The following is a 25,731-nucleotide window of genomic DNA, read 5'->3' as shown; positions in this document are numbered from 1 at the left end:
AGGACAATCGTGTAAACACAAGAGAAGCCGTGGCCAGTGGCCTCTCTCCCAAATTCCAGCCCTACACCGTGAAGAGCGCAGACCTTTCCTGTCTGGCCGTACGTGAAGAAGCCACTTAGGAAGACACTGCCAAGGTACGGACGCCTGCCAGCTTGTCACCTCCACGCGCCCACACAGATGGGACACTCGGGCTCGGAGCAATGAAGCAAGCAGCCAAGGTCACAGCCAGCCCACAGCACACTCTCCCACCACACACACCTCACGCAGCACGCCCCCCCGGGCCTGCAAATCTGAAGCCCCGAAGGACCTCAGCATGCAAAGTGTCCAGCCAGGGTCAAAGCAGCCCCAGTGTCTCTTTATAAACCTTGACATGACACTCAGAGACTGGGAGCAGGCCATCTACGGAAACAGCGTATGCAGAATTCCAGTCTTTTCTGAAGGTCTGCACTTTAAACCAACTGTCCCCAGGAGTAGTAAGGAAGAAAATTGCAAATATGAAGAATAAAATGACAAGAAGCTGTAATAAATCTCCAAAAGTGGATATTTAGAGTTCTGTCTCTAAGAAATGGTGTTTGCGGATTCAATGAAAGTCACTGAATTCAATGGCCATCTTCAGCCCTCCTCACCCAACCACGTGGCAGAACTGGTCACCGCTCCTGCTCCCATAGCTGGAAGACCTCACAAACGCCATCTCTCCGGGGTCTCCTCTGCCTCCTTTTCCAGGTGATCCTGTCTCCCTGCCTTTAAATGCAAGAATCCCCCAAGTCGTGGTCCCCACCCAGCCCGGCTCCCCTATTTCCAGGCCATGCGTGAGACAGAGGGAGGAATCAAAGATGATGTCAGGGTTTGTGCCAGAGAGACTGTAAGAACCTGAGCCCGGCCTGGCCTGAGCCGGGCTGAGGGGAGCAGAACTGGGGCCCTGATGGGGCCGGAAGCAAGGAGACAGACGGATGACTGCATCTTGCTGGAGTTACAAGGGTGGGAATAGTTGGCGTGATAAATCCAGATCAGATGTGAAAGGACATTTGTATTCATTTTCAAACAAGATGACTTTTGGTACATGTTAGAGCACTTTCTGATTGCCAACCTTTGCTGCATCTCCTGCTGTGGGAAAGTGTAAACTGCTGTCACTGTGTGCTTGTAATGACCCTCGATGACAAAGTAGCAGGCTGACAACAGCCCTGGAACCTCAGAGAGGAAGGCCCCCCGTGGTGTGCTTTTGCCATCAGATACACACAGACGTTCAGGGGACGTGGTCTGTTGTTGGTTCATGAGTTAAATACAACTCTGTCAACTACTAGCCGTGTAATTATTGGACATCCCACAGTGGGGAGAGACCTGGTCTCTGGCTGTCATAATGGACCCCGTGGGCCCACACTTTGCTGGTGGGTGATGGACCTGAAGCCGTCCACTGCTGTGCAGAGGAAGAAGGCCCCCGTTTAAACTCATTAGGCAGCCGATTGCCCATGCCAGGCCTCTGTGTACCTGCAGGGGCCCTTTTCTGTTGTTTTCCACTGCAGGCATGTTTGGGCAAGTCTCCGTGTTCTGGTTTCTTTGGCAGGTCTGTGTGTCTGGAAGGGAGCAGTCTTTCCAGAGACACCACGATGGCTTGGAAAGTGTGGTCCTTAGGCCCGTGCCCTTGACTATTAGCCAGTCCCAGGAACACAGGAAAAGATAGATTCAGAAGGACATGTCCCCTGCCCAAAGGAATCAACAAGCCTCACATTTGAAAGGCAAATCTGTTTGTATTGGTTGACAGATCCTAATAGGCACTTACATAAGACCTCTAAGAAGGAAATGAAAGCCTCCTAGTGCTTTGAATTCAAACATGCTGACTCTTTAAGAAAAATTCTCAATGCCGTGGAGGGGGTACTCCATCTCAGAGGGACAAACGGAACTGAAGCCTCACCAACCTTGAATTTAGGTGCTGTTGCTAAGCTACAAAGCCAAGAGCAAAGAATGTGATTAGTTAGTAGTAAAAAGGAAACAGCTCCAAAAAAGCCTAAAATATCAAGACGTTTAAACAAGATTCTTTTAAATGTCAGTATGCTCTGAAAACACAGGAGAATTATAGAAGGATTTTTCTTGGATTACAAAGAATTTTCATTTAATATTACATGTCACAGTTCATCCTTAGACAAATATAACTGGTCTAATCTTGATAAAAAATCCTGCTGTTTATCTTCTCCTGTATGGTATTCACAGTGTGGAATACAACGCAAAGCAAATTGTGTTTGTTTCCTCTTAATAAATTGAATTAATTCGAACGTCTTAAATTTCCTCTTCTGGTTTTATGAGTCACTATCATTTCCACTAAACGTTTAGCACTGTGGATGTAATCATGTATTCAACCAATTGAATTATAATAACTAATGTCTTTATTTTTTAGAAATCAGCTTGTACATGTCAAACCGGGCTGCAAATGCTGTGGGTCCGCAGTCACGCCAACAGGTCTGGGACATCTTCAGTGAGCATGTGGATACAGTTGGCTGAAATATAATTTCCAAGGTGCCTGATTGGCTCTTAAGTCCATGATTCGTGAATGATCTTTGATTATCTGGAAATTCTTGAATAAATTAAAATTCCACAAAGAGAGAGAGAAAGTACGGTGAACTGAGTTATTACTTAGACGTGCCCGTCTATATAAAAACAGATTTGCTCTTTTTCAATTTCCATTGGGGTGGTAACTTGGATATAGGAATTGTCATGTGCTGATAAGGTTAAGAATACGGCACTGCTAAAGTCGGGTGTTATATTAGTTTGCTAGGGCTGCCGTAACAAAACACCACAAACCAGGTGGCTTAAACAACACAGGTTTATTCTTTCCCAGTCCTGGAAGCTAGAAGTCCAAGATCAAGGTGTCGGCAGGGCTGGTTCCTTCTGCATCTGTCGGGGAGAATCTGTTCCCAGCCTGCACCCCAGCTCCTGGTGGTGTGCTGGCAATCTCGGTGTTCCTCGGCTTGTGAAAGCATTGCCGGATATCTGCCTCAGTCGTCACGTAGAGTTCTCCCTTTGTGTCTCTCTGTCCAAATTTCCCACTTATAAGGACATCAGTCGCTGGATTAGAAGTCCATCCTATTCCAGGATGACCTCATCCTAACTATATCTGCAATGGCCTTATCTTTAAATAAGGTCACATTCTGAAGTGCTGGGCACTAGGGCTTCCAACATATGAATTTGGGGGGGACACAATCCAGCTCTTTACACCCACCATTCAGGAGTGGGGCTGTGCTCCCAGGTGGCATCCGAGCCCCCAAAATCCTTAGAGACCGAAGGCCCATGTTCTGAGGTTCTGGGGCTGGTATCATGGGAAGTGAGGAAGGACCTTCACAGCAGACAGGGTGTTGCAAGTTTCAGGGACCTGGGAGATAGACCCGCCCCCCTGGCAGATCTGGGGACCAACTGGTACAGACAAATGGTCTAGGCTTGGTGAAGGGAGTTAATCCTTTAAGCCGAAAACAAGTTTTCTGGATCCTTGAGGAAACTCCAGCTGGGAATTTGTACAACTTTAGGAGGTTGACTGAACCAAAGAGCAAGGCAGGGCCGAGTCAGCTCACACCTGCTGCCCAAGGAGATCACAGGGCCCAGATGGGACGAGTGGTCACTATGAAAGGCCCAGGTAACACGAGTGACCACGGGAGTGTTTAGAAATCTTCAGAGGAGGAGGAAAGCAGCTTAGAGGAATGAAATCAGTGTGCAAATAATTATAATAAGGAAAATGTGTTTAAAGGTAAACCTATGTCTAATTTCCATTGTAGAACGTGACTGACTAAGAGACATGTTCCATTAATGATCTTAGTACAAAAGCACAAGGAGACAAATCTCCAGAAATTGTCTATGTTGAACGTGGACAGTTAAGGAGAACTTGGTCCAAACTTGGAAGAGCTCTTAGGCTTCTCTGCAGGTTTCCTCACTAGTGAGTTAAAATCCAACTTGATATGAACTTGTCTATTTGCATGAGAATGTTGTTTTTAATAGTGATCTTTAACCACGAGATTGAATTAAATCCAACAGAAAATCGCCAACAGAAAAGAGGCTTTCTGGGAGGACAGGGCCTGGGGTGCTGCCCCCTCAGAGGTCTGAGATGAGGAGGGACCCAGGAGAGCAGTGACCAGCTGACCGGATGCCATCTGAGAACTGACGGGTGGAGGTTGGTGGTGACTAGCTCAGGAGCCCGGGAAGGGTGAAGAACAGGCTGGGGAAGAAACTTCAGGAGAAAACAGATGGAAATTGCTTAAAGCCAGGAAGTGAGCCCTCAGACAAAGGCATCGAGCTTCACTGAGGACCAGTGAAGAAGTTCCCAAGGAGCCACTTACCAGTGCATGGGCAAAGGGTGGAGGACCACAGGGAGCGGCCCACAGGGAGGAGCAGGAGCATCTGGTGGGTCCCGGAGGCACATGTGGAGGGGGCCGGCCCCTTCATTCTCATTCTTCTGTGAGCCCATCTCACTCAGAGACGCCCTGACACAGGCCCGCTGGAGTTCACTAGATGGGAAAACTTGAATCCTAGAAACATGGTTGGTGGAGCCAGCTGACCAGAGCACAAACTTTGGCTATGCCACTTCCTTGCTGTGTGTCCTTGGGCAACTCCCTTTGCCTCTCTGAGCTTCTCTTCCCACATCTGTAAAAGGGACAAAAATGGTTTCAACCTCATAAGTTGTTTTCCAGGTTGAGTAAAACAGCAAAGAAAAACACTCCACACCCAGTAAATGCTCAATAAATGGTGCTTCCTTCCTCCTACTCATCCCCCAGGCTGTGTCCCCAGTACTAGACCAGACAGTGGGGCTGAGTTTACGTAAGACTAACTGTACTGATAACAACATCAGCTCGGCCCTCCTGAGCACTCGCTCTGTGCCACATGAGGATGCTCGGCCTCCCTGAAGCCCAGCTATGCTAAGAGGAAAGTGTCACAGGGGGCAGGGCTGGCTGTCAGGGGTCACGCCATGGCAAGTGGGGTGTGCTCCACACACCCCGGGACCTGAAGCCAGGCGCCCATTCTCGCCTCTGCACACCACTGCCTCAAATAAGGCAGCGTTCTCACCACAGCCCAAGCCCTGAAGCCAGCAGGAAGGTCAGCGATGCAAGGCCAGAAGGACACTGGTTCGGGGTCCAGAGGCCTGGGTGACAGACAGAGCACCTCCCAGGAACAGAGTCAGGCGAGCCCATCGGAAGAGATCTGGACACTCCACCTGGCATACCCTGAGACTCAGGAAGGAGGGCTCCCAGGACCCGCTCTGCTGAACCCGCCAGGAGGGAAGGAGCAGGGGTTCTTTGGGGAGCCCCAGGACCCCTGAGCACTGCCTGGAAGGTGGGTTCAGGGTGGTCGGAGGGACGACTGGGACTTGGCCAGTGGGGGCTTGGAAGGCAGAAGCACAGGGGATGGAGGACCCGCCCCATCCTGGTGGAACACCCGTAGCCATGGGCACTCAGGAAAGTCACAGAGTCTTTCTGGGGCTTGATTTCCTGTCTGTGATATGAAATCCAGCCAGTACACCCCAGGACAGCTAAACCCACTGTTAACATTTAACAAAGCTGCTCCTAACCACGCTTCCATGCCCAGGGGTCACACCTGCCACCTGCTCCCCTCCTGCTTAGCCCCACTGCTCTCCCAGTGCCCCTGTACCCCACTTCCTAACTCAGCCAAAGGACTCTCTGCCCGACAGCTGCCAAGCCCTCTCGGGGCATCTCTTGCTGCTCCTCTGCCCTGAGCGTGTCCTCCCAGCTTCTGGGATGACGGCCTCCTCTGCCCTGCAGGTGTCAGCCTCCTGGTCAGTGCCCACCGCCCACAGGAGGGCAGGACCCATCTGCTTTCTACTACCACTGGCAGGACTTGTACGTCCCCCTCCCTCCGTTAAAGGAACCGCAACTTTATTAGGGTGTCCATGTGTCCAGAGGCAAATGCTGACTCCCAAACTCCCTTGCAGCTAGGAGTGCCAGCGAAGGCAAGTCTGGACACTGAGATGCCCGTGAACGTCTTCTGAGCCGCGTCTCTGGGAAAACTGCCGTTCACCTGAGAAAAGAGGCAGGCCCAGGAGGGGTGCACCCACTCTGCCTCTACCTCCCTCCTGAGGCATCTGCAGGTGCACAGCCCACGGTGGCCCAGAAGCCTGGATCTCATGCCGCGGAGGGCCTGGATGCTGATGGTGGGGCTGGACTGTCTCCCCCAGACTTCTGACCACAGAGGGAGGCCTGGTAACGTCTGCTTCCTACAGAGCCAGCACCCACTGAGCGTGTGCAAGTATTTGTTGTGGAATGAACAGTTTAGGGTGTTTCAGAATCAGAGGGGAGGTAGTTAGGAGATGATGGAAGAGGAGGCCAGCAAACATGGGGGACTACGCCGCAAAATCCAAACCCGGCTTGTAACGTCACAGGAGAAAGCCCACTGAAGGCAGCTTCGGCCTTCACCCACAGATGTGTTCCCACTTAGTGTCTGACCCAGTGACTCGCTGGTCGGCGCTTCTGTCTGAATTAGCCTTGTCACCTGTCTTATTTTGTGACACTAGACCAAGAGCCCAGATAGAGAGGAGTCTGGTCCACAGCACTCCCAGGGGGCCTCAGGCAGCGGGCAGTGGTGCCCTGGCTGAGGGAGGGTCTCCACTCCCACCCCCGGCCGTGTGCCCCTCCCCACTAGCACCCATCTGTCCCCGAGGCCAGCATGAAAGCCCCACCCTGCTGCCTCTGCACACAGAGCTCTCCCTCAGTTTGCTGGCATCAGAGACCCCATTTTCCCCAAAATGCTTCAGTGCATGGGACACAAGAATGTGTTTTCGCTGTCATTATCTGAATAATTTGACCAGTATGCTGAGGCAGCGGGGTCCGGCTCTGGAGGGGCACAGACCAGACCTCCTGTAATAGAGCCCTCTCAGACCACCACGGGCCAGCGTGGTCCAGAGTGGAATTTAGACAGAGTGCCTATTGAGTCCAAGGTCACCATGATGGCCTAGGGCCACATCTAGTTTGCTGCACAGAAAACAAGAGTGACGATGGTTGGGGTGTGAGCCCCTGAGATGCCGGCCGGGAAGACACAGTCCCTTCCGTCCCTGACGGAGCCTCTCCCGTCGTCTCCACAGAACGAGCTCTCAGCCTGCACGTGGGGCTTAACCGCGAGCCCAGAATAAAGACCCCACATCAATCCCTCAGTGCTGCTGGTACCCAGCAGTCCTGAGAAATGTTTGCTGGCTGGCTGGGTGGCTGGATGGATGGATGGATGGATGGATGGATGAGTGAGTGGGTTTTCCCAGACTTTCAGACGGGAGGCTGATCCCATATCCCAGGCAGAATTGACTCGGAGCCCAGGCTCTGCACCCTCACCCTCCGTCAGCCAGAGCAGACAGTCAGGAGGCTCTCAGCCCTCAGGGGGCTCATCCCCCACCCGAGGACCAGGAGCTCAGCAGGGAAGGATGTGCTCAGCTACGACAAAAGGCAGTGGCTGAAACATAAATGGAATAATGGTCCTCAATGTTTTATTTTTAAAAAGCCAAATGCACGCCAGCCAATTCTTCCAACATACATTGAAGGCTGGCTGTGGCCAAAGACTGCAGAGGTCACCTCCGTGGGCGGGAATCCAGGTCCCTGAGTGGGGAGGTGGCGGCCACGTCCCTGCAAGGCTTCCACGTCTGCAGAGAAATATGACGGGTGCACCTGAAGGGGGCCAGGCCCGGGACTCCGCCCTCTCCCCGCAACAGGTGAGGCTCCCGAGGGGCGGGGCTGGCCCAGGGCCTTTCTGCAGCGCCCCAAGGGCTGGGAGACCCCTCACACCCAGCACCCCCAGCCGGCCTCTGCGTTAAGGGGCCAAGGTCGAGCCCAGGTAAGCTGCAAGGGGGGATTGCGTGGAGTCAGGAGGGCAGAAAGCTGAGAAAACAGGGCAGGAGGCCTCCCGGGGATGGGGGTGAGCCCGGTGGGGGAAGGTCGAGGTGCAGGACACCTCTGCCAAAGCTGGGCGCCCCGCCCACCAGAGGGCCCAGCCTCGCCAGTCCACACGCGTTCATCCGTCCCTTCAAAACCTCAGGGCAGGGCTTCCCTGGTGGCGCAGTGGTTGAGAATCTGCCTGCTAATGCAGGGGACACGGGTTCGAGCCCTGGTCTGGGAAGATCCCACATGCCACGGAGCAGCTGGGCCCGTGAGCCACAATTGCTGAGCCTGCGCGTCTGGAGCCTGTGCCCCGCAACGGGAGGGGCCGCGATAGAGAAAGGCCCGCGCACCGCGATGAAGAGCGGTCCCCGCACCGCGATGAAGAGTGGCCCCCGCTTGCCGCAACTGGAGAAAGCCCTCGCACGAACCGAAGACCCAACACAGCCAAAAATAAATAAATTAATTAATTAATTAATTAATTAATTTAAAAAAAAAGTGGGATGAATATCAGGAGTCCCACTTTAAAAAAAAAAAAAAAACAAAACCTCAGGGCAATGTGCCTCAGCTCTCACCCAACCCACACGAGCAGCTAGAAAACTTGGTGGCTCCACTTTGAGCTAAAATTATATGCAGTTGGTGTGGGAACATCAGCTACCTGTCACTCATCAGAAGCCAAGGCAGCTGCTGGGCTCTCGTTTCACCCAGAAGAGGGAAAGCATTGACACCGCGCTCCCTGCGACGTTCCAGATGCGAGGTCTGCAGTCAGGCAACGCTAGGAGGGATCCGGGGGCGGGGAGGGTGTGGGTGGGGGCCTGCTCCAGGGTGTTGGCTGTCTCCTGGGTGCTCACCTGAGGGGTGGGAGGTTTCTGAGCAGCAAGGGACTGTCCAGTCCTCCGAGCTGAGGATTCAGCAGCCAGTAGGACCCTTGACCCCGCCCTGGAAAAACCTCGTGGACTTCTGCGCCCAGTCCCGCCAAGATGCCTTTGCTCTCCCCCCAGCGGGAAAGGGGTGGGGTAGGGCTGGCTGGCGGCCCACTGCCCAAGAGGAGGTGGGAGGCCCAGAGGGACCAGTGCCCACCCCTCCCCCCAGCTTCCCCCTGGAGTCTGGGGTTTGTTCCCATCTACAGCAGACACGTGGAGGGGCTGTCATGGGCCCAAGTGTGCCCTTGCACAACCAGAGAGCGCTGGGCAAATGCCAGAGTGGCCACGTTGCCCCCTCCCTTTCCCGACTTTCCCTGACCACCTCCATCCCCATCCCCATCCCGCCAAGATGCCAGGTACCAGCTGGAACTGGCCTGGTTTAGGAAGCATCCCACCTCGGGCCTCCAGAGGAGCTCAGAGGATGGCTGTGATGTTGGGGGAGCGAGGCCAGGAGGGGAGCAGGGGGCGCCCAGGGTGACTCAGGGCCTTGGTGTCAAGGGACGCCCATTCGGCAGCCCAGGGGACTTCCTGAAGCCAAAGAGAGGGAGGGCAGTCTGCAAACACAGGGGACTTTCCCAGGAACCAAAACACGTCCTGGCAGCACCCAGGCAGCCCCCAAGCCACGACCCACCTGCAGCCCCCAGAGAGGCCAGAGCCTTGGCCCTAACCCAAGGGAGGCCAAAATAGGCCAGCCGGGGAACCGGACAACTTAGTATGAGGGTGGCCTTGGTGGACGTGCATGTAGTTGTGACCCTGGGAGTATTGTGTGTCTGGGTGTGACCCTGGGTGTGAGGATCTGACCCTTGACATGGACGTGACCCTGGGTGAGGGTATAACTCTGGGCGTTTGGGTTTGACCCTGGGTATGTGAATACGACCTGGGTATGTGAGAGTTTGACCCTGGGTGCAAAGGGAAGAAATGGCCTCCTGGGCTCCCCGGGCAGCAGTGTTGCCATGGGGACAGCCTTGTCCCTGAGGCACTGGGTGGTGGCCACCTGCCCAGTGGCCTGGAGGGGAAGGCAGCCCCGCCCCAGCCTGGGCACCCTGGGTCTGCAGTGGGAGGGGCAGCCCTGAGGACCTCTGAGTCGCCTTGAGGTTGGTCTTCCCTTTCCTTGAAGGATTACCTAAGTTCACAGCCAAGTGGCCTTGTTGTGCGTCCTGTAGGATCTGGGAAGTCTGATGGCTCCTCCCTTTGTCCAGCTCTGCCCGCTTTTGTTCAAGCTGCAGTGTTTCCACTCTGTCGTTGCATGATCTCTTTACCCAGTGATGGTGAAACGGAGCAGGACCCTATGGTCCTTGTCCCCCGTGTCCTCCACCTGCCTTTTGTTTGTGGAAAAACTTTAGCCAAAGAGTACGTTTAATCAGAGACATGAGAAAATGCAGAAACAAAGGAAAGCAGTCAAAGGAGACCACATAATAATAGTTTAGTCATTCAGCATAGTAAGGACACTTAGTTCCTTCTCAAGGGCTACAGATAATATTCTGAGCCATATCCTGGGAGCTGTCTTATAGATACTGATACCCACACCAAGTGGAAGAAGTGAACTGCATGAGGACCAGACTGTAGCCATGACATCAGCTGCCACAGTTCCAATAACTGGCCTCAGAGAAATGGGAACAAACCAACCGTGGAACTGAAGATCAACTGTACTTAAAACAATCAAGATGACGCTGATCAGACCACCCCATGACCAATTTCAAGATGACTGTCAGAGCTGACTGTGGTGTTTCTACACGTAGCCCCCTCCCTCCGTCTATAAAAGCTCTTGTCCACCGATTGTCGGGAGGGAGTCGGCCTTTGGACGGGAGTCCGCCCTCCCCACTGGCTGCCAGCGTCCAAAATAAAGCAGGCTTTCCTTTCCGCCAGCCTTGCCTCTTTATTGGTGTCTGAGCGCGCGAGCAGTCAGACCCCACCTTCGGTTATAATAGCCCAGCCACTTCCTGGTATCCTGGTATACACGTATACATAAAGGAGTATAAGAAGCACATAAAGGGTCTAGTGGGTAAGTCTCCGCGCTCCCAATGCGGGGGGCCCAGGTTCGAGCCCTGGTCCGGGAACTAGACCCTGCATGCATGCTGCAACTAAGAGTTTGCGTGCCGCAACCAAGATCCAGAGCGACACAACTAAGACCTGGCACAGCCAAAAATAAATTTAAAAATAAATATTGAAAAAAAAAAAAAAGAAGTGCGTGAAGAGCATGTGTACACATATACGTAATGTCCACGGATAGATGTAGGTATATGGACAGAAGGAGAACAAGGTGTTCATGTGCCATGGTCACAGTCGGTGATCCGGGTAAAAAGTTTATGGGATTTCTTGCAACTCCTATACAATTGAAATTACTCAAAATAAGCTTTTTTTTTTTTTTAAATATCATTATGTGTGAACCAGGGTTTGGGTTTTCTGGAAAGATGACCCAAACCCGTGTCAAACAAACGTGGTACGTTCGTCCATGAGCTCCGCCCGCACCTGTCCCTTGTCTGGGACTCACCGGATCTCTGACCCACCAGGACCCTGAAGAACATCCTTTTTCTGGGTCTAACGCAGCCCACCCCCCGGCAGATCCCACATCCCAGCGCCTCTGGAAACCGCTGGCCTGGGCTGTTTCCAGAGCTCCCCTCTCCCGGATTTCCCAGCCATCCTGGCCAGGCTCTGCTGCCCTGAGACTCGGGGTGGGGATCCCTCTGCACGCTCAGAAGAGCCGGTTTAGAGCACAGGCCTATGTCTTCCTGCTGCCCGTCACCCGGCCGCCGTCACCTCCTCAGGCTCCCACAGGTCACTGCCCCAGCGCTTCTATATCCAGACATTGGCCCGAGCACCGGGAGCGGCGTGAACACGTGCCCCGCCCAGGCACAGGCCCCTGCTCAGGGGGGGGCCCTGAAAGCAAGGAGGACACTGAGAGGGAAGGCAGGGGGAGTCAAGGGGCACAGCCGTGCTGGGGCGAGCAGAAGGGGAAGGGCGGACCTCAGCGGCCCCGGGGACAGGAGTGGGAGCAGGGCCCTCACAGAGGGCTGTGCCCTGGCCCTGTGGGCCCCGTGGCCACAGCCCCGCACCTGTGCCCTAGGTCCCAGAGCGCTCTGTGCTTCCGTCCCCCACCTGTGACGTGGGACTGAGAAGAAAGCCCAGAGGGTTCCAGGATGGCAGCCCCACTGCCCTGAGTCCCCTCCAGTGGGCTGCCCCCTGCCTCGCCTCAGAGGTACACTGAGGCAGGCCCTCACTTTTCTGGTCACTCTCAGATAACAGAAGTCACCCTGGTCCTGAGACAGCCTCCAGGTTGGCTGTTAAGCCAGCCAGCCCAACACACAAACCAGCGTCTGGGGAAGGCCTTGCTCCCCGCCACTTCCTGCGCCCACCTCGGGCTCCACCAGGCTGCAGGGCAGTGGGTGCAGGGGCGTCCCCTGGCATCCCCCTCCCCTGCCTGGGCAGGGCCTTAGGGGTGCTCAGGTCCTCCCCCAGCACGGCATCCCCTCGCTGAACAGCAGGAGATGCACGTCAGACCCTCTGAGCCGCCTCCTTTGATGCTCCTGCCAGAAGACTCAAGGTCAGGAGAAGACACCTGTCTCTGAAGAAGCCTTCCTCTACCTGCCAGGGCCCTGCTGCCCTAAGTCCCAACCTCTCACCTCCCTCAGCAAACGGAGGCAGTGGGCACCTGTGGTCCTGGGGTCTCAGCCAAAACAGACAGGGAAACCTTTCTGTCTCCACATCCTGTGCCACAGGACGGGGCTACAGACTGAACCGGGTCTCCCAAAACTCACGTGCTGAAGCTGCAACCCCAATGTGACTTTCAGAAGACGACACGGGACTTTTAGGAAGGTGATTAAGGTTAAATGAGGTCATAGGGTGGGGTCCTAATCTGATAGGACTGGTGGCCTTATAAAAGGAAGAGACACCAGAGCTTTCTCTCTCTCTCTCTCTCTCTGACATGTGAGCACACAGCAGGAAGGCGGCCATCTACAGGCCAGGAGGAGGCCCCCCCACCAGAACCCAACCCCGCTGGCATCCACATCTCGGATTTCCAGCCTCCAGAACTGTGAAAAATCAGTGTAGTTTGAGCCGCCAGTCTGTAATATGTCGTTATGGCAACCGAGCTGACTAAGACAGATGGCAAAACACATCAAGTGTGCCTAAGCGACCCACCAGCAGATTCCGTTAGCCATCAGGAGACAGTTTTTTAAGTCGAATTAGTATTATCTTCCCTTCATGTCAGCTTCGACAATAATGCTAAGAGCTGATCTACATGTGGTGCTTCCTTCGTGTCAGGGGTCACTTTGATCCTCAAAGTGATCCTGGGCTGGAGGCATCACTCATGATGCAGGTGAATAAGTCAGCCCCCACCTGCCTGAGGGAAGGGGGAAAAAGAAGTGAGCCCCAGGCTGCCCTGGCCTGTGGTTTGTGCCCCTTGGTGTGCTTCCTCCGAGTTTGCAAAGTGCTTTCACAAGCATCATTATTTAACACGACCATTCAACAGATTTATCCAACAAGGCACTGGTGAGCTCCTTCTGCAGCCCACATGCTGCGTGCATGAGTGCCAGAGGGCCAAGGACACAGGAGACAGACACACCGCCGCCCCACTGCGCTCCATACAGAAGGTAAGAAGCAGTCAAACTGTTACACAAGTATGTGTAAAGTTGCAGCTGTATAAACTACAAATTCAGCGCCATCCCACTCGAAACTCTTGCTGGAATTTGTGAAGAATGCGAACAAGGACATTCTACAATTCATACAGGACAGGAAAGATCTGCAGACAGCTCAGTGCCCTTTGGGAAAAGAACAAAGGGAGGACTCGCTCTCCCAGGCACTCAGACTGATTCCAGAGGTGACAAGCTGGAAGAAAGACCTCAGTTCTCGTCTTCTTTGAAGAAAGAATTCAGCAAAGAGACCAAGATTTTGAAAAAGAGAAAAGCATTTATTAGAAGCCAAGTACATGTGGAAGAAGCAGAGTACGTGTGGAAAAAAACAAAATACCTGTGAAAGAGCACACAGGCAAGCTCAGAGTGAGTTGCACCCAATAGGAGTGGCTTAGATTGCTTATATAGGGGCAGTTTTCCGGGTTGTCTCTGGTCAATCATTTGGTCCTGGTGTGAGCACGCATCTCTCAGCCAAGACGGATTCTAGCTGGCGTCTTCTCCATCCTTTTGTCCTCACCCTGGACTAAGGGCCTTCTCCGTGCATGTGTCCACAAGAATGCACCCAGTCAGGGCCCAATGCTCCTCCTGGTCTCCCATCTCGAAGCATCAGCAGGAGACAGCTGCAGCTGCTCAGCCTGGGGCCTATATATCTCCTACCTCAAGACCTGCTTCAGAACCTCAATGACAGCAGCCAACTCTGCTCCCAACAAAGGGCCCCTTTGGGGGGCTAAATATGAGAGGGAGCAACGCCAGAAAGCAGAGGAGAAGGGACAGCTTCATGGGAGGTATTGTTCCTTGTTCCTGACATGGAGACACACAAAGCCAGACCCCATGTCACACCATTTACAAAGGGAGACGCCATGCAGATTAAAGACTTCAATGGGAAAGGTATAATTATAAAGCCATGAGAAGAAACTGGAGAATATCCTCATGACTAGGGGTGAAGAAAGCCTCCTTAAATAAAATAAAAACAATAAGTACAGTCTTCTTAAATAAAAGCACAAACCACAAAGTGAAGAACTGATGCATTTGACGACATCCATATTAAGGACTCTGTTCAGTGACGAACATCATGTACAAATTAATGGGTGAAACCACGTCTAAAACTGACAAGAGAGTGAAATCTGGGCTGTGAGGAGTTCCTGGAATGAATGATGCAAAGTCAGAAGCTCCAACAGATAGATGGGGATGAAGAGGAATTACGGGAAAGGAAGCCCAATTGGCTAATGAGTCTATGCGACACTCTCACCCTCACTGGTAACAGGATAAAGCACAGCTTTTAAAGGAGAGGACACTTTGTACCCAATAGAACCACACACAGAAATTAAAAAGGGGTATGATACCCAGTGCTGGCTAAGATGTGAAGAAAGGGGAATCTTCCTGCTCCACCACGTGGAGAATAAACTGGATTCAGCCATCTCGGAAGGCAATATGGTGACACTCACGACATGAAGCAGGTGCATGCCGAAGACCCAGGAACTCTGCTCCAGGGTAGACATTCCAGAGAGACCCTCATAGGGCTCCGAGAAGGGGTCTGTGGAGGATGCCCATCACGGGATCCAGGGTGGCAGCAGGGCATTGCAGACAACCCCGGCATCCTCAGGAAGAGAATGGCCAAGTCAATGTGCCAGGTGGTTGGTTGACCCAACACTCAGTCCCCACCCCTTTGTCTACCTCCACCTGGCAGCCTGGAGAACATAAATATTCACTCTTTCCAGATGCCCGCACCGATCGATGTGGTTCTCTAAGAGAGAGAAGCAAGAGTCTGCTGAGGATGTGTGGGGACCCCTTGTTCCCTAACTGGTTCAGCACACTAGGAACGGCAGAGACAGGGAGAGGCAGGGATAGAGACAACAGGTAGAGCGGGGAGAGACACTACAGGTGCATGAGGCGAGAGCAGTGAACGGGGAGAGCTTTCCCTTTCCACCCTTCCACTGGATACTCTGTTTTTGTGCCTCTCATCTCTCTTGCCTTCTGAACTGGCCTTCAAAGGCATCCAGTGGGGTGGACACAAGGCCTCCTGTCTCACTGACGATGGTGGTGATGGTGTCTGTATTCCCCTCCACCCTCCCCTCAGTCTCAGAGTCCTCCCAGCTCCTCTGTCTGCTTTGTTTGCTCTGATCTCTGTCTTTCAGGTTAGAGGCTAAAATTCCCATCACCAATTGCCAATGTGTGTGTCAAGTTTGTGGGTGGGGACCCACACATAGCTCCAGGTAATTCTCTGACACCAACTGGGTGTCCTACAGTTCCACTCAAATCTGACACTGTCTACCTGGAGACAAGAGTCGGATCCCACAAGACTGATGCCCTCCCTTCAGATGCCAGTTGAAAGCCCAGGTTGTCACCTGTGCTCCTGACCAGCTGGCTCTAAATTCGAGGTTCCACAACCCCCTCCTTCCTTGGGTTCGATATTAATTTGCTAGAGAGGGTCACAGAACTTAGGAAACACATTTACTCATGAGATCGCTGGTTTATTATAAGTGGATATAATTCAGGAACATCCAGATGGAAGAGATGTGCAGGGCAAGGGATGGGGAAAAGCCACGGAACTTCCACAACCTCTCCAGGAGCGCTGCTCTCCCCGAATCTCCACGCGCTCACCAACCTGGAAGGTCTTCAAAGCCTGTCCTTTTGGGCTTTTGTGGAGGCTTCATTACATAGGCAGGATTGGTTAAATCATTGGCCACTGGTGATTGATTCAGCCTCCAACCCCTCTCCCCTTCCCGGAGTTTGGGGGGCGGGGGTATTGGGACTGCAAGTTCCAACCCTCTAATCACATGGTTGCACGGTTGGATCTCCCGGCAACCGGAAGTTTCTTTTCCAAAATCACTTCATTAACATAACAAGAGACACCTTTATCACTCTCACCACTTAAGAATTCCAAGGGTTTGGGGAGCTCTGTGCCATGAACAGGATGAAGAGCAGATACATAGTTCTTACTATCAATCACCATATCACAGAGGATCTCTGGAGAAGTCAGCTGACCCTGGACCACATGCGACTATTTAAAGGGAAAACATTGAAACACTGGCTGGAGGCTCCAGCGAGAAGACGGGGCCTGGGGACAGATGTGCCTCGAGCAGGGTGACCAGACGTGGCCACGCAGCCTCACTGCGGGGGTCCCCAGAGGTCAGCGCGCATGGCTCTGGCCTCCCAGCTGGGTGGCTTCCTCGGGGGGGATTGTCCAGCCTCCTGCCGGAGTGGGGAACTTTCCAGGGAGGAGCACAGATAGTGGTTGGGCCTCACCTCCCCACCCGCGCTCTCAGCCTCACCTTCACCCCTCAGCCTCTCTGGAGTCACCGGGTCTCCTGTGGGGGGAGAGGGCAGGGGGAGGGCGTGGAGGCCTCACTGCTCACCCCGCAGACAGGGCCAACCCACAGCCCACGCCGCTGGAGCCCTGGCTCCCTCCGGGTCCTGGGTCCTGTGGTCCCCCCACTTGCCTCCTATGGGCCCGGCGCACCCAGGCCTCGCTTAGGTCTCACTTTCCTCCACTTTGCAAAATCCACCCACTTCCCGGCTCCAAACTGTGCGGCTGATTCTCCTCGGCTGTTGTTTCCTCTGTTAATCCTCTTCACCCTCTTGTTCCTCCTGGGTAGGTTTAGTCGGGTTTAGGTAAATGACCGTGTTAATCCACCTCTTTAACCAAAAGTCCTGTCCACAAGTTTCCACCCCGCACCTGGGGTTCTCTCCCAACTGCGGAAGAAAAGGGAGGACTGTGGTGAGGCCAAGCCATCACCAGGCCTGCCTGTCCCCAAGCCTTCAGTTACTGTTTCCCGTCTCTCCGACATCACGCTGCGTCCTCGGAACCCTGAGCTTTGCCTGAAAGGGGAGGTGTGGAATTTAGACGTCCCTTTTGAAGCCTGGCTTTCTAGACTGTTGCCTCACTAGAAATTCAAGTCAGTCTTGAAACTCAAAGCCAAGTAGTGACCGTCTTGTCATATCCATTATCTGAGTGGAATTAAGTCAGCAGGAGGGAACCCACGGAACTACCTGATTTATGGGGAAATAGACATGCATTGGTTTGGTGTCTGAACAAACACCACCGTCCCTCATGGTACAATGGGCTCAGGTAGCAGGGGACTTTGGACTTTGGCCCTACCAGGTCTTTTGGGGAGGTAAGAGACTCAGATTGAAGGATGGGGGTTGTTAATATAGCCCAGGGGGAATGGAATGTGCCCGCGGCCCCGCTGCACCAGCCCTTTCATTACTGCCTTCAGTTCTGACGTTTCAGGTTCAGGGCTTCTCCTCTCTGGGAGGCTGGAAACTATGGCCATTCAGCAAGGGGACAATAGGACAAACCTGCAGGTTTCCTGTCTGAAGTTCATGCTCAGCTTGGCTCCATCCTGACCCTCAGGTCAATCAGCCCTCGGCAGCGCCCGGCTTTCTTCCCACGTCCAGGCCGGGTGACGTCAGAGCCTTGCTATACCAAGCAAAGGCACTGGGGTCAGACCTGTCACCCAACCTCTCCCTCCAGGCTGGCACCCAGGCTGACCTCAGTGGGCATCACACAGCAGATGTGTCATGAGTGGACATGCTTCTCAAGTGGAAGCTCTCATGGGCGTCCCAGGAGACGATGTAGGGAAGCACCTTCCCCCGCCAACCCCTGCACAGTGCCAGGCGTGGGAGGGGCTTCTGGATGACGTCTAACCTTGGGGAAAACACATGCCGTGTGGTCCCATGGGCAGGCGGAGGAAATCCTGCTAGATGCCGTTCGCTGTGTTTTTACAGCTCCTGCGGCTATTCAGAAGTCCAATATCAAATGGGAGGCCTGGGAGAAGCAGTCCCTGACAACCAGATTCCATTCCAGAAACATCAGCTCCCAATCCTCAGTCCTAGATGAAAATCCTATCATTTCTCGTAGCCACCAGTCAATTCATGTGCCCAAGAACGCAGCCACAAATGTATCTAATGACTCCCACATCGGCATCTTTGGTCTAAATCTCTCCTGAGCTCCAGACTGAGATATGTACCCCAGGCACCCAAAACCTAACATGTCTAGAACTGAACTCATACCAGTGGGAGGGGATCAGGGACCCCAAGGACAAGGAGGCCTTTTTTTTTTTTTTAATAAGTTTATTTATTTATTTGTTTTTATTTTTAGCTGCATTGGGTCTTCGTTGTTGTGAGCCGGCTTTCTCTGGTTGCGGCGAGCGGGGGCTACTCTTCGTTGCGGTGCGCGGGCTTCTCATTGTGGTGGCTTCTCTTGTTGCGGAGCACAGGCTCTAGGCATGTGGGCTTCAGTAGTTGTGGCACGCAGCCTCAGTAGTTGTGGCTCACGGGCTTAGTTGCTCCACAGCATGTGGGGTCTTCGCGGGCCAGGAAAGATATTTTCTAAAAATTACCTTGTGATTTTTGTTTGACCCCCAGTTTCTTTAAAAGAGTTTTTGCTTAATTTTAAAATATTTGGGGGGCTTTCTAGATATCTTATTGTTACTGATTTCTAATTTATTTTCATTGTGGGCAGAGAATACACTGTGTATGATTCTAAACTTTTGAAATTTATTGAGATTTGTTTTTAAGCTCCAGTAGATAGTCTCTCTTTATGAGAAAATGCCTACGTCCTTGCAAAGAATATGTTTCTGCAATTGCTGGGTGTAGTGTTCTATAAATATCAATCAGGTCACCTTGATTGATGGTACTGTTTAAATCTTCCATAGTTTTACTGATTTGTTGGCCTAATTGTTTTATCTATAAATGAAAGGAGGGTGTTAAAATCTCCAACCATAGGACTCAAAAATATTCTCCCCAAATGATATGAAATAACTTAACTATGAAATTTCTATGCAAAACCATAGTCTCAACATTTCTTAAAAATAAAGAATACCTAGACTGCAAAATAACTGTCAGTAAAAAGAGAAAAAGCAGCAAACCCCAGCACCAGGTCCCACCCACTGCCCTACCAAGGCTGCCAGAAAAAGACCACAGAGAGGAGGGGGCTGCCAGGGTCCAGGCAGAAGTGACTCTTCAGAAGGTAAGACTAACCCAGCCTGAAAATGCTCCCTCTGATTCCAAAGAACAATTTCAGGGCTGGCATCGCATTAAGGGGCAGGCATGATTTAAAGGAACTGTCCTCCCAAAAAAGCCAAAGAAAGAAGGGTCCTTTGGAAATTAGGGGAAAACAAGAAGAAGAAGTAAGTGCAGGGTCATGCATGACAAAACCCCACAAAATCAGAGGATTTGCAGCCCCTCTCCCAAAGCAAACTCTCATCCCAAGGACCGTAGTTGCCAGACTGACAGGAAAGGGTCATGCTTAACTAGGAATTTTATTTATAGAATAAATAAGAGGAAATAAAACCCATAGAGAACGGCTGCAAAACATCAGGAAATGAATTTATACACAAACCAGCAGAGGAAAACACACCTATCCTCCAAAAATGAAAAAGAAGAAAAGTGTAAGTCTACACTCCAAATAGAACTAGATATAGTCAAAGCATTTGAGAATATGAAAAGCCATCTGAATCAGAAATCCAAATGTCAGAACAGAAATGGACAAAAACAGAAAGAAAAGGAAAAGAGTTGATTGAACTCAGAAGAGAAGTGGAAGAAAAGGATGAAATTTCTTAGAAAAAAAGAATAAAATAATAATAATAATAATAATAAAGTAGTTCAGCAATTAAAAAAAAAAAAAAAAGAATAGATCACAAAGTGCCCAAAAGAAAATAGACTTAAATGCAAAACTTCTTTTTTTTTTTTTTCTGGCTGCTTGGAGTTTATTTTCTACTTGGTGTAAGGCACAGAGTTATGGGGTGTCAGGAAGACTCTCATGTAGTTTGAATAGTAAAGAGTGGGGTTCTCTCAACTTCCTTATTGGTGTTTTGCTAAATGCAAATTTATTACAAAGAAATTTAATCAAAGAAAACAGCAAAACAACCAGGAGAATAAAAATGACACAAAAGAAAGAAGTAAAGCAAGTCAGAGAGAAAGGAGTAGAAATGGAAGAAATAATATTTGTATTACTGGAATCCCTGAGGAAGAAAAACAAAACAGTGGAATAGAATTATTATTCAAAAGTATAATCCAAGAAAACGTTCCAGAAACAGGAAAAGACTTGAATCTGTGCATCGTAAAGGGCTCACCGGGAACCTGAGAAAATTAACCCAGAATGTCCAACTTCAAGACGTATTTTAGTAAAACTATTACATATCAAAGATGAAGGTAAAATTCTCAAGGCCTCCGGGCATAAAGAAAAAAATAACTTAAAAGGCAAAAGAATTAGATTAACCTCAGACCTTTCAAAGCACACGAACAAAGCAAGGCAACAATGGAGTGGCATTTTTCAAACACCCAACGAACAGAAGTGTGAAGGAGGATTTAAATACAGCCAAGCTGTCCTTCAGGTGTCAAGTCTATAGGAAACACATTTCAAATACACAAGAACTTAGGGAATCCTTCACCCATTAGCCCTTCCTGGGTTCCTCTTTCTCTTGAGTTGAAAGCAAAAACTTAAAATTACCAACACACAAAAGAACATGCATCTCAGCCATTAGCCCACTCACCTTCCCAACCCAACACAAGATTTGAAGTGGACCCTCTAGCATCCTAGAGACTTTCCCCCTGCACACCCTCACCCCATCATGCCCCTAGTAATAAGTGGGATAGATAAGAGGTGTGAGTCAAGTGGGAGAATGCTGTTTGTAAAAGGGAAATAAAGCAACCCATTGATCCTTAACCGAACTTCCCAGGCAGGACAATTTTAGGGAAGAGCTCTATGGAGGTTAATAATCTAGAAACTGATTATTTAATCTCTCTGTGTGTAAGCACATCCTTTGAAGGTTTTTTCGGGTTTCTGAATTACACACACCTGAGATTGAAGAAACCTGTTTAAAAGCAAATTTGTCATTTCCAACCTTATTTATTTGCATATTTATTCATTAATTTAAGTATATTCCTCTTTGTTGCAAACAGTGCTTACAGAGGTCTACAGAATACATACAAAACCTAAAAAACAAAAGTCAAATATAAATAAGTCTAAACATAGAACAGGGAGTGGAGTTAATATCCAGCATGTGTTCCATGAGATTCTGCATACCTGCCAGAGATGGGCCCCAAAAGTGGCTCTAAATTTCCTAGTAGCCAACAAGAAAAAGAAAACATTACCCGCTACACAGTTTACAGCATATAAAGGGAAAAAGCCATCCAGTCACTTAAGAGAAATGCAACTGTTCTTGAAGCCAGACCAAAAGGGAGTTTCTTCTGAAGGTCATCGAGTGACCCAATGACCGTCGAAATTAGTATCTTCATCCCAGCATGGAAATGAGTAAACTAAGGCCCTTTTCTTAAAAGTCTCTAAAAAGAAGCCAGTATGGAATCTAAAACGTACAACAAACTAGTGAATATAACAAAAAAGAAGCAGACTCACAGATACAGAGAACAAACTAGTGGTTACCAGTGGGGAGAGGGAGCGGGGGCAATATGGGGGTAGGGGAGTAAGAGGTACGAACTGTTAGGTATAAAAGAAGCTACAAGGATATATTGTTCAACATGGGGAAGATAGACAATGTTTTATAATAACTATATAAATGGAGTAAAACCTTTAAAAATTGTGAATCACTATATTGTACACCTGTAACCTATATAATATTGTTCAGCAACTATACTTCAATTTTTAAAAAAAAGAAGCCAATGTCTTCACCTCAAAGCCCCAGTCAGCCAATTGCTTGCAGTCTTGCTGCTCTGCCGTAATCAGGGTGGGTTTTAGGATATCTAAGGCACAGATGTTCTCAGAGTCTTCCAGCAACTCTATAAATACTGCATTTCTTGGCCACAGATTGATGGACGAGGAGACACAGTCTGTACAAGTTTGCTGGTAAGTCAGGGAGCCCTGTCCCTGACAGCTGACCAAGCTGGTCCTGCAGCCATCCCTGGGACACGGATGGTGCCGCTAGCAGAGAGCTCTGGCTCTCCTTACACAGAGACACCTGCAGACAGACTGACACCCAAGAACCTAAACCGTGGCCCCTTAAGATGGGAGCAGGGGAACTACCGTGAATAAAGATAAGCATCAGGCACAGAGAGATGGGAAATGACTGAGCAGGGAGTTGGGGGGGTGGGGGACGGGCTAGACCCCTCTGCTGCCCCCATGTGGTCATGCACAGGTCTGTTCTCTCTGTGCCTCCGTTCCCCCAGCTGATAAGGGGAGGCGGGGCGGGGGGACTCTGGACAGGACCATCCCCTGAGTCTCTGCTTTGATCACCTAGGACCAGGTTAGAGGAAGTGGACGATCCCATGCTCCAAGGAGCCTCGGGCAACTCCAGGACACCCCACAGTTACAGACAGCCGAGCACATCACTGCACTCCCCGGGGTCCAGCTGGGTAGGGGAGGCAAATCCAGAAAGCGCCAAAGCCCAGCAGAGGGGAGGGTGAGCTCTGCGTTTCTCTGTCCGGAGACACTGGCAATTCTCTCATGCCCAAGTCAATACGGGGGTGGTTAAAAGTATGTGCGATCAGATAAAACCAGCATTTAACCTTTTCTCACCATTAACCAGCTGCGTGGCCTTGGAAGCATTACCTAGCCACACTGAGGGCTCAGTTTCCTCATCTGCAAAATAGCAATAAAAATAGAATCTGCCCCAAGGGTCATGGGGGGAATCACAGGAAACAGGGCGCTTATGCACAGTTCCCAGAATGCAGTGAACATTCAGGAAGGATGTGCTATTGTTTGTTCCTGGAAGCCTAGGTCCCATGTTCCTCCTCTGGTGGCTTTGTTATTGGGAAACACTTTAATTTCTGGCTACAGGAGCCACCAAGATCCCTGCCTTCCCACTGCCACCACCCTGTCTCCCTCTGTCTCCCTGTCTCCTGGGTCACCCACTTTCTCCCTCTCATGGGAACAGAAAACCATCTCCCCAACCCCCATTCCTGGTGTCCCCCAAACACGTCCTGTGAACTGAAGATTTCACTGTTAGGAAACAAGCAAGGAATAGAGAGAAAAGGAGAAATAAAGAGTTCAGAATCTCCCAAAATGTTTTCATCTTTGTCCCGGTTCCTGGACCCCTTTCTGAGGTTGTTCTGCTTGCAGGTGAAGCTGTCCTGAGTGATGAAGATTGGGTTGGGGAGCTGTCCTGAATGATGGGGGCCTGGGATCAGGGGGTGCTGTCCTGAGTGATGGGGGCCTAGGATGGGACGTGTCCTGATTGATGGGCACCTGGGGTCAGGGAGACTTGAGCCCTTTCTGACCCTTTCTTCATCTCTGTTGCCGGTGATTGGGTCTCAGAAAGAAGTCACCTCTATCCGCTTTGGTCTGCAGTTATACTTGGTGCTTTACTCATTTACTCTTCCTTTCAAAAAAAAATTATTGAGTACCTTCCTCTCTGAAGCTTCTGCCACTCCTTTGCCTCTAGCACACGCGTAATTCTTTACATCTTCCATGAAGTTACAGGTCACAGAGGGGCAGGGACCCTCTGCTGATGGGGTATCAGGATCACCAGAGTACAGGACCCCACTTCTCTGCAGAGAAGAGAGGTGGTTCTGCCTTAGAGCACATCTGTCCCATTGTGTTGCCAAAGAAGGAAGACCAGACAGGCAGAAGCTTGTCTCCAGGGACTCTGCAAGTTAGAGGAGAGGTGGGGCCTGCTCTGCCCTAAGCCAACCCCACTCCCTTAGTCTGCTGGGCTGCCAAAAGGAAGTGTCACATGGGCAGCTCAAACAACAGAAGTTTATTCCCGAGCGGCGCTGGAGGCCAGAACTCTAAGATCAAGGTATCTGCAGAGTTGGTTTCCCCCAAGGCCTCTCTCCTTGGCACGTAGACAGCCGTCTTCTCCCCGTATCCTCACATGGTCTTCCCTCTGTGTGTGTCTGTGTCCTGATCTCTTCTTCTTAAAAGGACACCAGTCAGATTGGATTAGGGCCCAGCCATATGGCCTCATTTTAACTTAGTCACCTCTTTAAAGACCCTACCTCCAGGGCTTCCCTGGTGGCACAGCGGTTGAGAATCCGCCTGTCAATGCAGGGGGCACGGGTTCGAGCCCTGGTCTGGGAAGATCCCACATGCCGCAGAGCAACTAAGCCCATGTGCCACAACTACTGAAGCCCACGCGCCACAACTACTGAAGCCCACGCGCCTAGAGCCGGTGCTCCGCAACAAGAGAAGTCACCGCAATGAGAAGGAGCCCGTGCACCACAGCAAAGAGTAGCCCCCGCTCACCACAACTGGAGAAAGCCCACGCGCAGCAACGAAGACCCAACACAGCCAAAAATAAATTAATTAATTAATTAATTTTTTAAAAAAAGACCCTACCTCCAAATAGGGTCACATTACGAGGTCCTGGAGGTAGGGTTTCAACATATGCATTTTGGGGAACATGGTCACCCACCACCCCACGCAAAGGCAGCAGAAAATCCATCACCAGCTCCAGACGATTGCTGATTTTCAGCCTGTACTATTATTGGTTATCTTGGATTAAGCTTTTGATGGATTGTTTTGAAATCAATAAAAATAGAAGAGCAAACCTGTCAGTGGGGCTGTGGATGAGTATGTCCTAGGGCACCTTGCAGCTGGACGGGTGGGTGAGGGAGGGGGACCGTGACATGTGGATGAGGGAGGGGGATGGTGACAGTTGGGTGAGGGAGGGGGACCGTGGCGGGTGGGTGAGGGAGGGGGACCGTGGCGGGCGGGTGAGGGAGGGGGACCGTGGCGGGCGGGTGAGGGAGGGGGACCATGGCGGGTGGGTGAGGGAGGGGGACCGTGGCGGGTGGGTGAGGGAGAGGGACAGTGACGGGTGGGTGAGGGAGGGGGACCGTGACATGTGGGTGAGGGAGGGGGACCGTGGCGGGTGGGTGAGGGAGGGGGACGGTGATGGGCGGGTGAGGGAGGGGGACCGTGGCGGGCGGGTGAGGGAGGGGGACCGTGGCGGGCGGGTGAGGGAGGGGGACCGTGGCGGGTGGGTGAGGGAGGGGGACCGTGACAGGAGGGTGTGGATGCTCAGATACAGCATCGCTAGGATTGATGCATGAATGGGATAGATAGAGAAGAGAGAGTATGGAGAGTATGTTTATATATACAGTGTTCACCTCTGCGGTGGGATTACAATTTGTATTTTCTGCTTCATATTTTTCTTGATTTTCATAATTTTCTACAATTAATGTGTATTGTTTTTAAAATAGAAAATATAAATAGATATTTCCACTTAGTTAGAAGTAATACATCCGCATTTCTGTCTGCATTGACAAGGGGACGTACTGGAATGTGATCCCTAAACCAAGTTCTGCTCTGGGGAAAATGGTTTCTGAAAGGGCTCAACCTATAAAACTCAATGCTATAAAATTCTTAAGACCCTTATGAACACATAAATGAGTCTTGGAGGTCCCAAGCCAAAGCCCTGAGTACTTTTATTA

Source organism: Balaenoptera acutorostrata, chromosome 7 (assembly GCF_949987535.1).
Source record: "Balaenoptera acutorostrata chromosome 7, mBalAcu1.1, whole genome shotgun sequence".
Classification (NCBI taxonomy): domain Eukaryota; kingdom Metazoa; phylum Chordata; class Mammalia; order Artiodactyla; family Balaenopteridae; genus Balaenoptera; species Balaenoptera acutorostrata.
This window is presented reverse-complemented; position numbering follows the sequence as displayed.